Here is a 10550-nt window from a genome sequence, read left to right as displayed (position 1 = left end):
TTTACAACAACAAGTTTAGACTTTAGCTCAGCCTGTTGACACAGTCTTGTGGCACGCAGGAGATTTGGGTTTGAACTCAGTTGTTCAAACACAGAAGTTGTATCTATTGTTGTGTAATTCTACAATGTAAAATAGAAATACTCAAAACACCATGATTGCATAATAAAACCATGAAAAGTAGTGCACCTAACCTGAGATCTGGTGTTTGGAGGGTGTTTATATGTAAACCCAATGTAAGTGTTATGATACACAGAAAGTGTTTTAACCTCTATGTGATCAGTGTCCCGTATATGGGACGGTTGAGCTAACGTGCGCTAATGTGATTAGCATGACTGTTGTAAGTAACAGCAAACTTTCCAGGACAGACATGTCTTATATGGGCAGAAAGCTTAAATTCTTGTTAATCTAACTGCACTGTCCAATTTACAGTAGCTATTACAGTGAAAAAATACTATGCTATTGTTTGAGGAGAGTGCACAACAAAAAAACGTATCACGGCAACTGTTTTGATACATTCACCTCTAAAGGTAAATAATGTACTTACATTCAGTAATCTTGCTCTGATTTGTCATCCTGAGGGTCCCAGAGGTAAAATGTAGCATAGTTTTGTTTGATAAAATCAATTTTTATATTCAAATGTAGGAAATGGGTTCTACAGTTTGAACCCCTGCTGTCTCTGGCTCCACAGCCACCCCGCCCGGCCATCTAGATGTGGGAAAGTTAGTATATAAGCTAATGATCCATCATGTATGACATTCCTGGGAGTGTGTAAACTTACATTTTGTATTACCATATCATTTTTGTATGTTCTCTATAGTTATGTACTTGAAAATGTATCAATTGACCAATTCGGCACATTTGGGCAGACTTGATACAAAATAGTCCAGTATTGTAATGCTTCACTGGATCAATCTGAAACTTTGCACACACACTAAATTGGGCCTAAACTACAATATTATATTGTGGTGTTTCTCTTGCGTTTCAAAGATGATGGAATAAAAAAAAAGAAAACACGTTTTTTTGTTTGTATTATCTTTTACCAGATCTAATGTGTTATATTCTCCTACATTCATTTCACATTTCCACAAACTTCATTTGTTCAACTTGTTTCCTTTCAAATGGTATTAAGAATATGCATATCCTTGCTTCAGCTTTGGGTATGTCATTTTAGGTGAAAATTGAAAAAAAGGGTCAGATTCTTTTAAAACAGAGTAGAAGTACTCTGAAACACCCAAAGTGGTTCTTCAATCTGAATATTGGTGTTTTTAAGAGAGTATTGCCAAAACACGTTTTGGGGTTTCAGTGCATGTAAAAGGCAGCATCAAAACACACCCAGAAAAGTTTAGGGGAGACTGTGTCTCTCATACAATCAAATGATTCTGAAATGCAAATGGTTTATAGCCTAAATATTGATTGATGGAGAATATTTTTGTGTGGAATTCCAACATATATTTTTTGAATGCTTTATTTAGAGAGATTAGAAACAGAAGGAGACAGAGAAGGAGTGAATGTGGGACAGGTAGAAGCAGAAATTCAACCCATGAATTCTGGGGCAGTGAAATCGTACATTTCTTTGGAATTTCATTGGAATTTTACACACTCAACCACATAGAGAACATTTTTGTGATTTAACTGATTGGAACTTTGGTTTTAATCTCTTTGCACTTCATATTTTGCCACGTGGCAATGTTTTTAGAGGATTGTGGGTAATTCAACATTTGACTTTATGATTATTTTACACAATGTTGTATGCATGTTTGAACAAAGAAAATGATACATATTAGTATTATGCAGCTTGTTGTACCATGAGGTGTAATGGATCATGATGAACGGATATCAAAACCATCAGGCAAAATGACGTTCAATGATGAGACGATCCATTTCCATATTTCCAACTTTTAATGGTAGAGGCAAATACAGTAAGTATCCTATAATACTTGCTGTAAAACCTCTAGTGCACTGTGCACTGTGTTCAACAATGCCTACAAAAATGGGTTAAACTGGTAAATAATCAGATACATAAATCAATGTTAAACATTAATATACTCCAGAAGAAGTTATCTAATTCTGCACTAGACAGGATTTGAAACATCACAATGGTGTTTTCAACCTTTTCCGGTAGTGCTCCCAGTCCCTGGCAAGGTGTTGCGCAACACTTGATTAAGTGGTGTTACAACACACCATGCCAAGTTTCAAAACATCTCAGGATGATGTGTTTCAATACTCCAGCAAAGTTAACGTTTTGTATCCTTCACATTGGTGGCAGCTCAGTTGCCACTAGTTTTGCTGTTATAAAGCACTTCATTTTAACAGTCTAATGGACTATGTGTAGCTCAAGCTTTGATAGATTGCTGGCAAAGGCCATTTACAAAGGCTCAATGACCCCCCCCATGTAAATGGTTATACATCTGTTATAGCCTAGTGTAGAAATTGTGACCTATGAGTAGCCTGGCCCTACACTGTAAAGGAACTATATGCAGCCAGTCAGTCTCAATGCCAGCTCTGATGATGGTCTTGCTAAACGCAGGACTTCTGTTTAAGAGAGAAACACATATTTCACTCCGCAGGTCCTAACAGCACATATAGATAACTATATAGATAACTACAGGAAGTGTTTATACCTTTACCAGATGGTTCTAGATCCTTCTGGTCACATTACTCTATCTACACACCTGCAATCCCTCTTCTGTCAGATGCATAGGGGATAATGATGGGTAGAACATGTTAGAGATTGACCCTGGGCCCTTAGATAAGACTATACTACAGAGAGAGAGAGAGAGAGAGAGAGAGAGAGAGAGAGAGAGAGAGAGAGAGAGAGAGAGAGAGAGAGAGAGAGAGAGAGAGAGAGAGAGAGAGAGCAAGAGAGGATGGGGAAGAGGAACTATGAAAGTGGAAATGAGATGCACAATAGCCTACAGATGTTGAGTCACTGGGGAATGTTATTACTGGTACCTGAGATAACTCCACGATTCTGAGGAAGCTGTCATGTGACATCAACACATCAGTAGGCTATACCTGTGTAGGCATCAGATCACAGAATAAAGCCTGAGCATGATAAGATATATATATCTGCCTGTTTATGAGTGCTCCAACCTGTTTACCAGGAATTTGTCTTTAAAAAAAAGTTTTTATTGGGTAAACCCTATCACTAGATTACTGTCATTGTTGTTGAGCACTCTTCCTACTTATTTTGTTTACTGAAGAACAGAGGCCTACCTTAACTCATAACTCCATGACTTGTTGGCTATTTTCCATCCCATAATAGCCTAGTTGTTGTTGGATACACCAAACTAAGAAATGCTAACAATCCAATGACTGTAAACATAGCCTATTGTATTTGTGTCAATCTTGATGGTGAAAGTTGTCAGGTGGACTAGTTCAGTGTTTAATTTCTCAGCTGGCGGTGACGTCAGCCCGTCAATTGTACGCACAGTGCAAAAGCATGCAGCACCATCGCAGGACACTGGCCCACCCGTGCATGCTGACTGTTAATATTCTCCCGAAACGATGTGTCAACCACCGGACAAAGGATAAACAAGAAGCTAAACCACGAGACAGGCCAGGCGCACCACTTAGACAAATTGAACATTACTGTCATGATGGGGGAAACGTAAGCTAAGCTAGGAGGCTGATATCTAGTGGTTTGCACTGCAGAAGAAGAGGATACAGGGGCTGAATGGATAACCATGGCAACAGCAGCAGCAGCAGGAGAAGCGCTGAGCAGCAGCTTACAACAGTGATATAAACACTGAACACAGACAAGACATCATACATCCGCAGACCGGAGAGGCAAGCAGCAGCTTACAACAGTGATATAAACACTGAACACAGACAAGACATCATACATCCGCAGACCGGAGAGGCAAGGGTCGCTGCAGGTTGTGAAGCCAAAGCCTTGTGGATATTAGACAGTGGTGGACACTGGGTATTGCGTGGGTATTCGCAGCGCAGCAGTGAGCAAGGTAAGGTTTGTTACATTGTAGCTAGCATCCTCATTGTCCATCACAGTGCAGTGGGACAGACGGAGAATATAACCGGCCGGCTGTTGCCTGCTGCTGTATTGTGAAACTGAGAATGTTTTGACAAGATTGTATCAGACCTGGCCGCTACATTGTTGCCAAAGCTCCCGCTCATAATTTAGTTGAGGTTAAAGGGTTGATATCTATAATAGCAGCGTTGGCTATAGCAGCATCACTAAAATACCAACAGTAGAACGTTGTGTCTGCCACGCACGCACACACACGCGGCACACACACACACACACACACACACACACACACACAGACAAACACACACACGCACACACACACACACAGAGTAAATCATTTTATTGAGAACATTTGGCAAACCCCCATAGCTGCTTAGTGGAGGGCAGGTACTTTGTCTGCTGTACACTGCATGGAGCTTTCCGCTTGGTGAACAGTCTACTCTCCTAGAACCTCAGCAGACCCCTACAGCAGATTCCTGAAGTGATAAAACAAGGATTTTCCAGCTGACTTCAACCCACCCAGGTCCATCCGCTCCGGGCAAAATGTAGTCAGACCACAGGGGACTTTCGTGTGAAGACAGCATTGATGCATCGTAGAATCTACTGTTAGACATCTTATTCCACCTCCCGCAACCCTCCAACCACTGTACCAACAGCCCCAACCACTGTATGAACAGCACACAGGCCACAGCAATGTTATGTTCCTTGGCTAGTTGGATGACTTGATGAGGTGAATTGCTATGATATATTATATTAGAACCATTGGATAAATGCTAGACATTGTTATCAGCACAGAACAGAACTGCAAGTTCAGTAAGTCACTGCAACCCCCCACCCACTCTCCACCATTCCTCAAATGTATGTGTGACTGTGATCTAAACTAAGTATTCCTACAGTAGCTAATGTCCTTAGAAGAACTTGGCCCAGAGTTCACTATAACATGATTGACATAATCCTCTCTCTCCTTTACACAGTCAGTCAGGCTCTCTCTGTATCACGTCTGTTCACTGCAGCTCCCTTCCTTACTCGGTGCTTTATTCATAGGGATGGTGGCTTTTAAGAAGCGGGTAGTTCACATATCTCATATAGCCTAGTTCCAGTTGGTGCATGGAGAGACAGATCAGTGTACAACTCCAGCATAGGCCTACTGGTATTATTGTAACTCCACAATACATTTAGGCTAATTTGTCTTAAAACAAAGAAAATAGCCATTTAATTTATTGTGTGGCATACAGTATAAGGATACCAGTGTGCTGGAGTGTCTTTGTGGGATGATGTTGTTGTATTCCAGTATGTTGTATTTATTTGTAGGGATGGTGTCTTTGCCTTTTATTCTAGGCCGCTTCATGAGATGGAGGTTAATTATGAAGTGAGTGTGTGAGATACATTTCCTGTCATGTGACGATGTTGTGTAAACATTCAGCCAGTTGTCATGACACTGTGACTCTGTCCTACGATTACACCTACGCTTGGCCTGTTGTCTCAGTTATGCCTCTCCAAATTCTCACTCCAAATATAGGCTAGTAGCTACAGTAGGCTGCCACACTGAATAATGTCCCCCTCTGACCCTGAGATATGTGGTTATACTGTCAGAAGTAGAAAAAAATAAGGTAGCCTACCTGCAGACTGCAGTTTCAGCATTGTGGTAAAAAATAGTCTTGAAAAAATTAAGGTCAGCCCTCAAAAATATGGATTCAAATGTTATTTCAGGTCTACCAACTACTCGTAGGCTAATATAGGAATACTACGAGTGTGCTGGGTTTTCTCCTTATTTCAGTTACTGAAATGTCACTCTATTTGCCAGCTGAACATACAAGCTAGGTCAGTGAGAGAAGAGCTAGGGGCTTGTTGTGCTTATTGTGGTTGAGAGATTAGTGGTGACCAACTCAAGTCCCTCATAGAGCCCCAGCATGCCTGTAATAGCCTCATAGAGCCCCAGCCTCAGTAGTGTAACCTGTAATAGCCTCATAGAGCCCAGTCTCAGTAGTGTAACCTGTAATAGCCTCATAGAGCCCCAGCCTCAGTAGTGTAACCTGTAATAGCCTCATAGAGCCCCAGCCTCAGTAGTGTAACCTGTAATAGCCTCATAGAGCCCCAGCCTCAGTAGTGTAACCTGTAATAGCCTCATAGAGCCCCAGCCTCAGTAGTGTAACCTGTAATAGCCTCATAGAGCCCAGTCTCAGTAGTGTAACGTGTAATAGCCTCAAAGAGCCAAAGCCTCAGTAGTGTAACCTGTAATAGCCTCATAGAGCCAAAGCCTCAGTAGTGTAATAGTATTCTGCATTAAATAGTAATCTGAAAGTGTGTCTTTAACCCAAATAGGTGGCACTTTTTCATTATTAGGGTTTAATGATTTTTACCTGCTAGCTCATCAGAACGGCAGAATATGGCCACAAGCAGCAGCACATTAAAGGGCCTATTGTAATTGGACAGAGCATCCCATCACCTACTAGCATGGTAAATGATGAAGAGCATATTAGGGCTGACCCCATTTAGTCGACTGGTTGTTTGTTTGGTCAATAGGCTGTTAGTCGACCGAGATTTCTTTAGTCGAGCATTAGCAACAAAAAAATATACAAATCATGGTGTACAAGTCACCTGTCTGATTGGTGCCTGTCTGAGTGGACTGATCCATTGTGGAGGCCATGGGGATGGCCCAGTCCATCAGTCTAAGACATGTGCTACTGAAATTGTATATGGTTATATTATGTAAGAACAATGGTGCGACGCTAATAAAAATTATATTATTTTATAACTTATGCGCTTTCTCCTGCACTGGATAGTGGTCGCTGTTCACGGTTCTGAAATACATCAGTGCGCTGTTGAATTGGCACCTTTTCCTAGATCATGTTGGTATGTGCATAATAGCAAAGTTAACCAGTATATTTGTGTTGAGAACAATGCAGCGGAGGCAGCAGCAGAATGAGGAGATGAGAAAACAGCCCTTGCCTTATTGTCTAAGAAAAGTGAGGAGAGAGGAAACCCCATAGCATATGATATGCTATAGGTCAGGCCCTATTGGTAATGTGCATGCAATGCATACATGTGTCACATAAAGAGAGCAAGGGTTGAGGGAATAGGGAATGTTTTTCCTAAACAAATGAGGGATTTCGGTAACAGACCTTTTCAGTCAGAAATGGCTGTAATTATGTTGTAGCTTAAGCGACAAGGACAGTGCGATAAACACTTTGATGTTCTGTGGTGGGTGCTGCAGCAGGGAGGAGAGAGAGACAACGGGTGCTCATCACAGTCAATCAATTGCTGGTTGGACTCCCTCTAGTCATCTGTGTGTCTTAATTATTTAATCAAACAGTGTGCTTAAAGCATCAGACAAGCTCAGTGAATATAGTTGATTCGATTAAAACACATAGGATGTGTCTATATATGGAAAAATACACATTTAAAAATGGTCAAAAGAACAGAAGACTCTTGGTCGTCCAATATTTTTTTCTGTCGGGGACAGCCCTAGAACATATCATACTGGACAACAATCTCCAGCTCTTAGTATTCTGTCTAGACTTCATCTGTCTTAACACTTGAATTACAGTGTGAAGGTCTCTTTGAATAACAGATGATCAGAACTGTAGACGTAGCAACAACCTATCTGGCTTATCTCGTACATACAGTATGCTTCATTTAACTGACTATAGAGAACTCATTTTGATTAAACAGAGATATCCGGTGAGACAAGGCCACAGCAGTTGACCCAGCTGGAGCAGTGTAGGTCAGGGACATCTAGCAGCACCTGTTCAATTCTATGATTCAATGCCATTCATTCAGCACGTGGAATCTTTGTTACCAGGCTAGTACACTTCGTGCAAGCAGGCCCACACATCTCTTCAATTGCTATGACTAACACATTACAGTCAGCAGTCTTTTTCACGTCAATAGTAAACTTTGAAATGGAAGCTGATGGCTCAACAGAGTAGTAGAGACGAGATGGTAAGGTCCTTTTTTAATCCTCCTCCTCCTCCTCCTCCTCCTCCTCCTCCTCCTCCTCATCATCATCATCATCATCCTCCTCCTCCTCCTCCTCCTCCTCCTCCTCCTCCTCCTCCTCCTCCTCCTCCTCCTCCTCATCATCATCATCATCATCCTCCTCCTCCTCCTCCTCCTCCTCCTCCTCCTCCTCCTCCTCCTCCTCCTCCTCCTCCTCCTCATCATCATCATCATCATCATCCTCCTCCTCCTCCTCCTCCTCCTCATCATCATCATCCTTCTCCTCATCCTCCTCCTCCTCCTCCTCATCATCATCATCATCCTCCTCCTCATCCTCCTCCTCCTCCTCCTCCTCCTCATCATCATCCTCCTCCTCCTCCTCATCATCATCGTCATCCTTCTCCTCCTCATCATCATCAACAGCGCAGGCAGACGAACTCAGTAGAAATAAGGAAATGATCGTAGACATGTAATACCCTTGAAACTCTTTGTGTGTGTGGATCACAGAGATCCTATCAAAGTTATATGTAATTCTATGGTCTGGAGAGATGGTGCCTGTGAGTTATTTACATTCAATTATTGATCACTTTCTGCCGAGGTTGATTAGCAGGGGAGAGAATGCAGCCTCCGCCATATACAGTACTTCTGCTGGCAGTTAATATGATCTAGCGGTTACACTGGGATTCTGTGTGTGTGTATGACAGAGAGAGAGTGAGAGAGAGAGAGAGAGAGAGAGAGAGAGAGAGAGAGAGAGAGAGAGAGAGAGAGAGAGAGAGAGAGCGCGTGAGAGATTGAATGATATGCAACTTCCTGTGTTTCTGTAAGGTACACCGTGTTCAGTCCCAGCTGTAGCCTGTATGTCCCAGACAGAGTGAGGAAAATGCAGAGCTCCTGCTTTTGACACAATGTGAGACAGCTGACAACAGCTGACAAGAACTGGGCTCAAGCGAGACTTGGGAAAATTTGACTTAACCAAATAAATTACACATTTTCCATTGTGCTATACACTTTAGACAAAAGGTGCTATCTAGAACCTAAAAGGGTTTTTCGGCTGTCCAAACCTTTGAGGAACCCTTTTTTGGTTCCAGGTAGGACCCTTTCCACAGAGTGTTCTACATGGAACACAAAAGGGTTCTACGTGGAACCAAGAAGGGTGCTCCTATGGGGACAACCGAAGAACCCTTCCAGAACCCTTTTTTCTAAGAGTGTAGCTAACTCAAATGCAACAGACTGTCACAGAGCCAACACTGATGTACAATACAACACTGATGTACAATACAACACTGATGTACAATACATCACTGATGTACAATACAACACTGATGTACAATGCAGCACTGATGTACAATACAACACTGATGTACAATACAGCACTGATGTACAATACAGCACTGATGTACAATACAGCACTGATGTACAATACAACACTGATGTACAATACAACACTGATGTACAATACAACACTGATGTACAATGCAGCACTGATGTACAATACAACACTGATGTACAATACAACACTGATGTACAATACAACACTGATGTACAATACAGCACTGATGTACAATACAACACTGATGTACAATACAACACTGATGTACAATACAGCACTGATGTACAATACAGCACTGATGTACAATACAGCACTGATGTACAATACAGCACTGATGTAAAATACAACACTGATGTACAATACAACACTGATGTACAATACAACACTGATGTACAATACAGCACTGATGTAAAATACAGCACTGATGTACAATACAACACTGATGTACAATACAACACTGATGTACAATACAGCACTGATGTACAATACAGCACTGATGTACAATACAACACTGATGTACAATACAGCACTGATGTACAATACAGCACTGATGTACAATACAGCACTGATGTACAATACAACACTGATGTACAATACAACACTGATGTACAATACAACACTGATGTACAATGCAGCATACTTTACACAGCAGCACAATATCCTCCACATCCTCTCTCTCCACCAACTGTCCGAGGCTGCTGGGTCAAGGCTCTGTGTCAGGACAGGTCACTGTTAATATGACCCACGGACTGACACAGCACAAACCTCAGTTCCCTATCATAACCTTTATTAAAGTAGTCCGTTTGGGCAGGGGTGTGTATCTGCCCCCTCACATGTCAATGTAACACAATAAGTAATGTCAGCAGAAGGCAGCAATGCTGTGTGACATACCTCTTCCCTCCCTTCAGGTGGCTTTCATCAGCAGTGGGATAATGGACCACACAGTACAGGAGGAGGAGGCTTTGTTCAAATCAAATCAAATCACATTTTATTTGCCACATGCGCCGAATACAACAGGTGTAGACCTTACAGTGAAATGCTTACTTACGAGCCCTTAACCAACAATGCAGTTTTAAGAAAAAATAAATAATAATATAAATAGCAAATAATTAAAGTAAAACAGTAGGGAGGCTATATACAGGGGGTACCGGTACAGAGTCAATGTGCGGGGGAACAGGTTAGTCGAGGTAATTGAGGTAATATGTACTTGTGGGTAGAGTTATTGTGTTTCTCATGCTTACTTATGCTTAGTGTTTATACACTGTTCTAGCTTCACAGACACAGACCCTTAAC

The 10550-nt window shown here is 41.7% G+C and overlaps 1 protein-coding gene across 2 annotated transcripts in view; it reads left to right on the top strand.

Moving 5' to 3' along the window:
- The first annotated feature begins 3458 nt into the window (after positions 1-3458).
- The window catches only part of LOC121586521 (protein FAM135B-like), a 45711-nt gene continuing 38619 nt past the window's right edge, over positions 3459-10550 (top strand). For both annotated transcript variants that reach the window (XM_041903269.2, XM_045226058.1), the window contains exon 1: positions 3459-3962. The gene's annotated coding sequence lies outside the window, so the exon portion shown is untranslated. The remainder of the gene's footprint in view (positions 3963-10550) is intronic.

This window comes from Coregonus clupeaformis, chromosome 17 (assembly GCF_020615455.1).
Source record: "Coregonus clupeaformis isolate EN_2021a chromosome 17, ASM2061545v1, whole genome shotgun sequence".
In the NCBI taxonomy this organism is placed as follows: domain Eukaryota; kingdom Metazoa; phylum Chordata; class Actinopteri; order Salmoniformes; family Salmonidae; genus Coregonus; species Coregonus clupeaformis.
The sequence above is the reverse complement of the archived record's forward strand: the minus strand, read 5'-3'. Positions and strand labels throughout refer to the sequence as shown.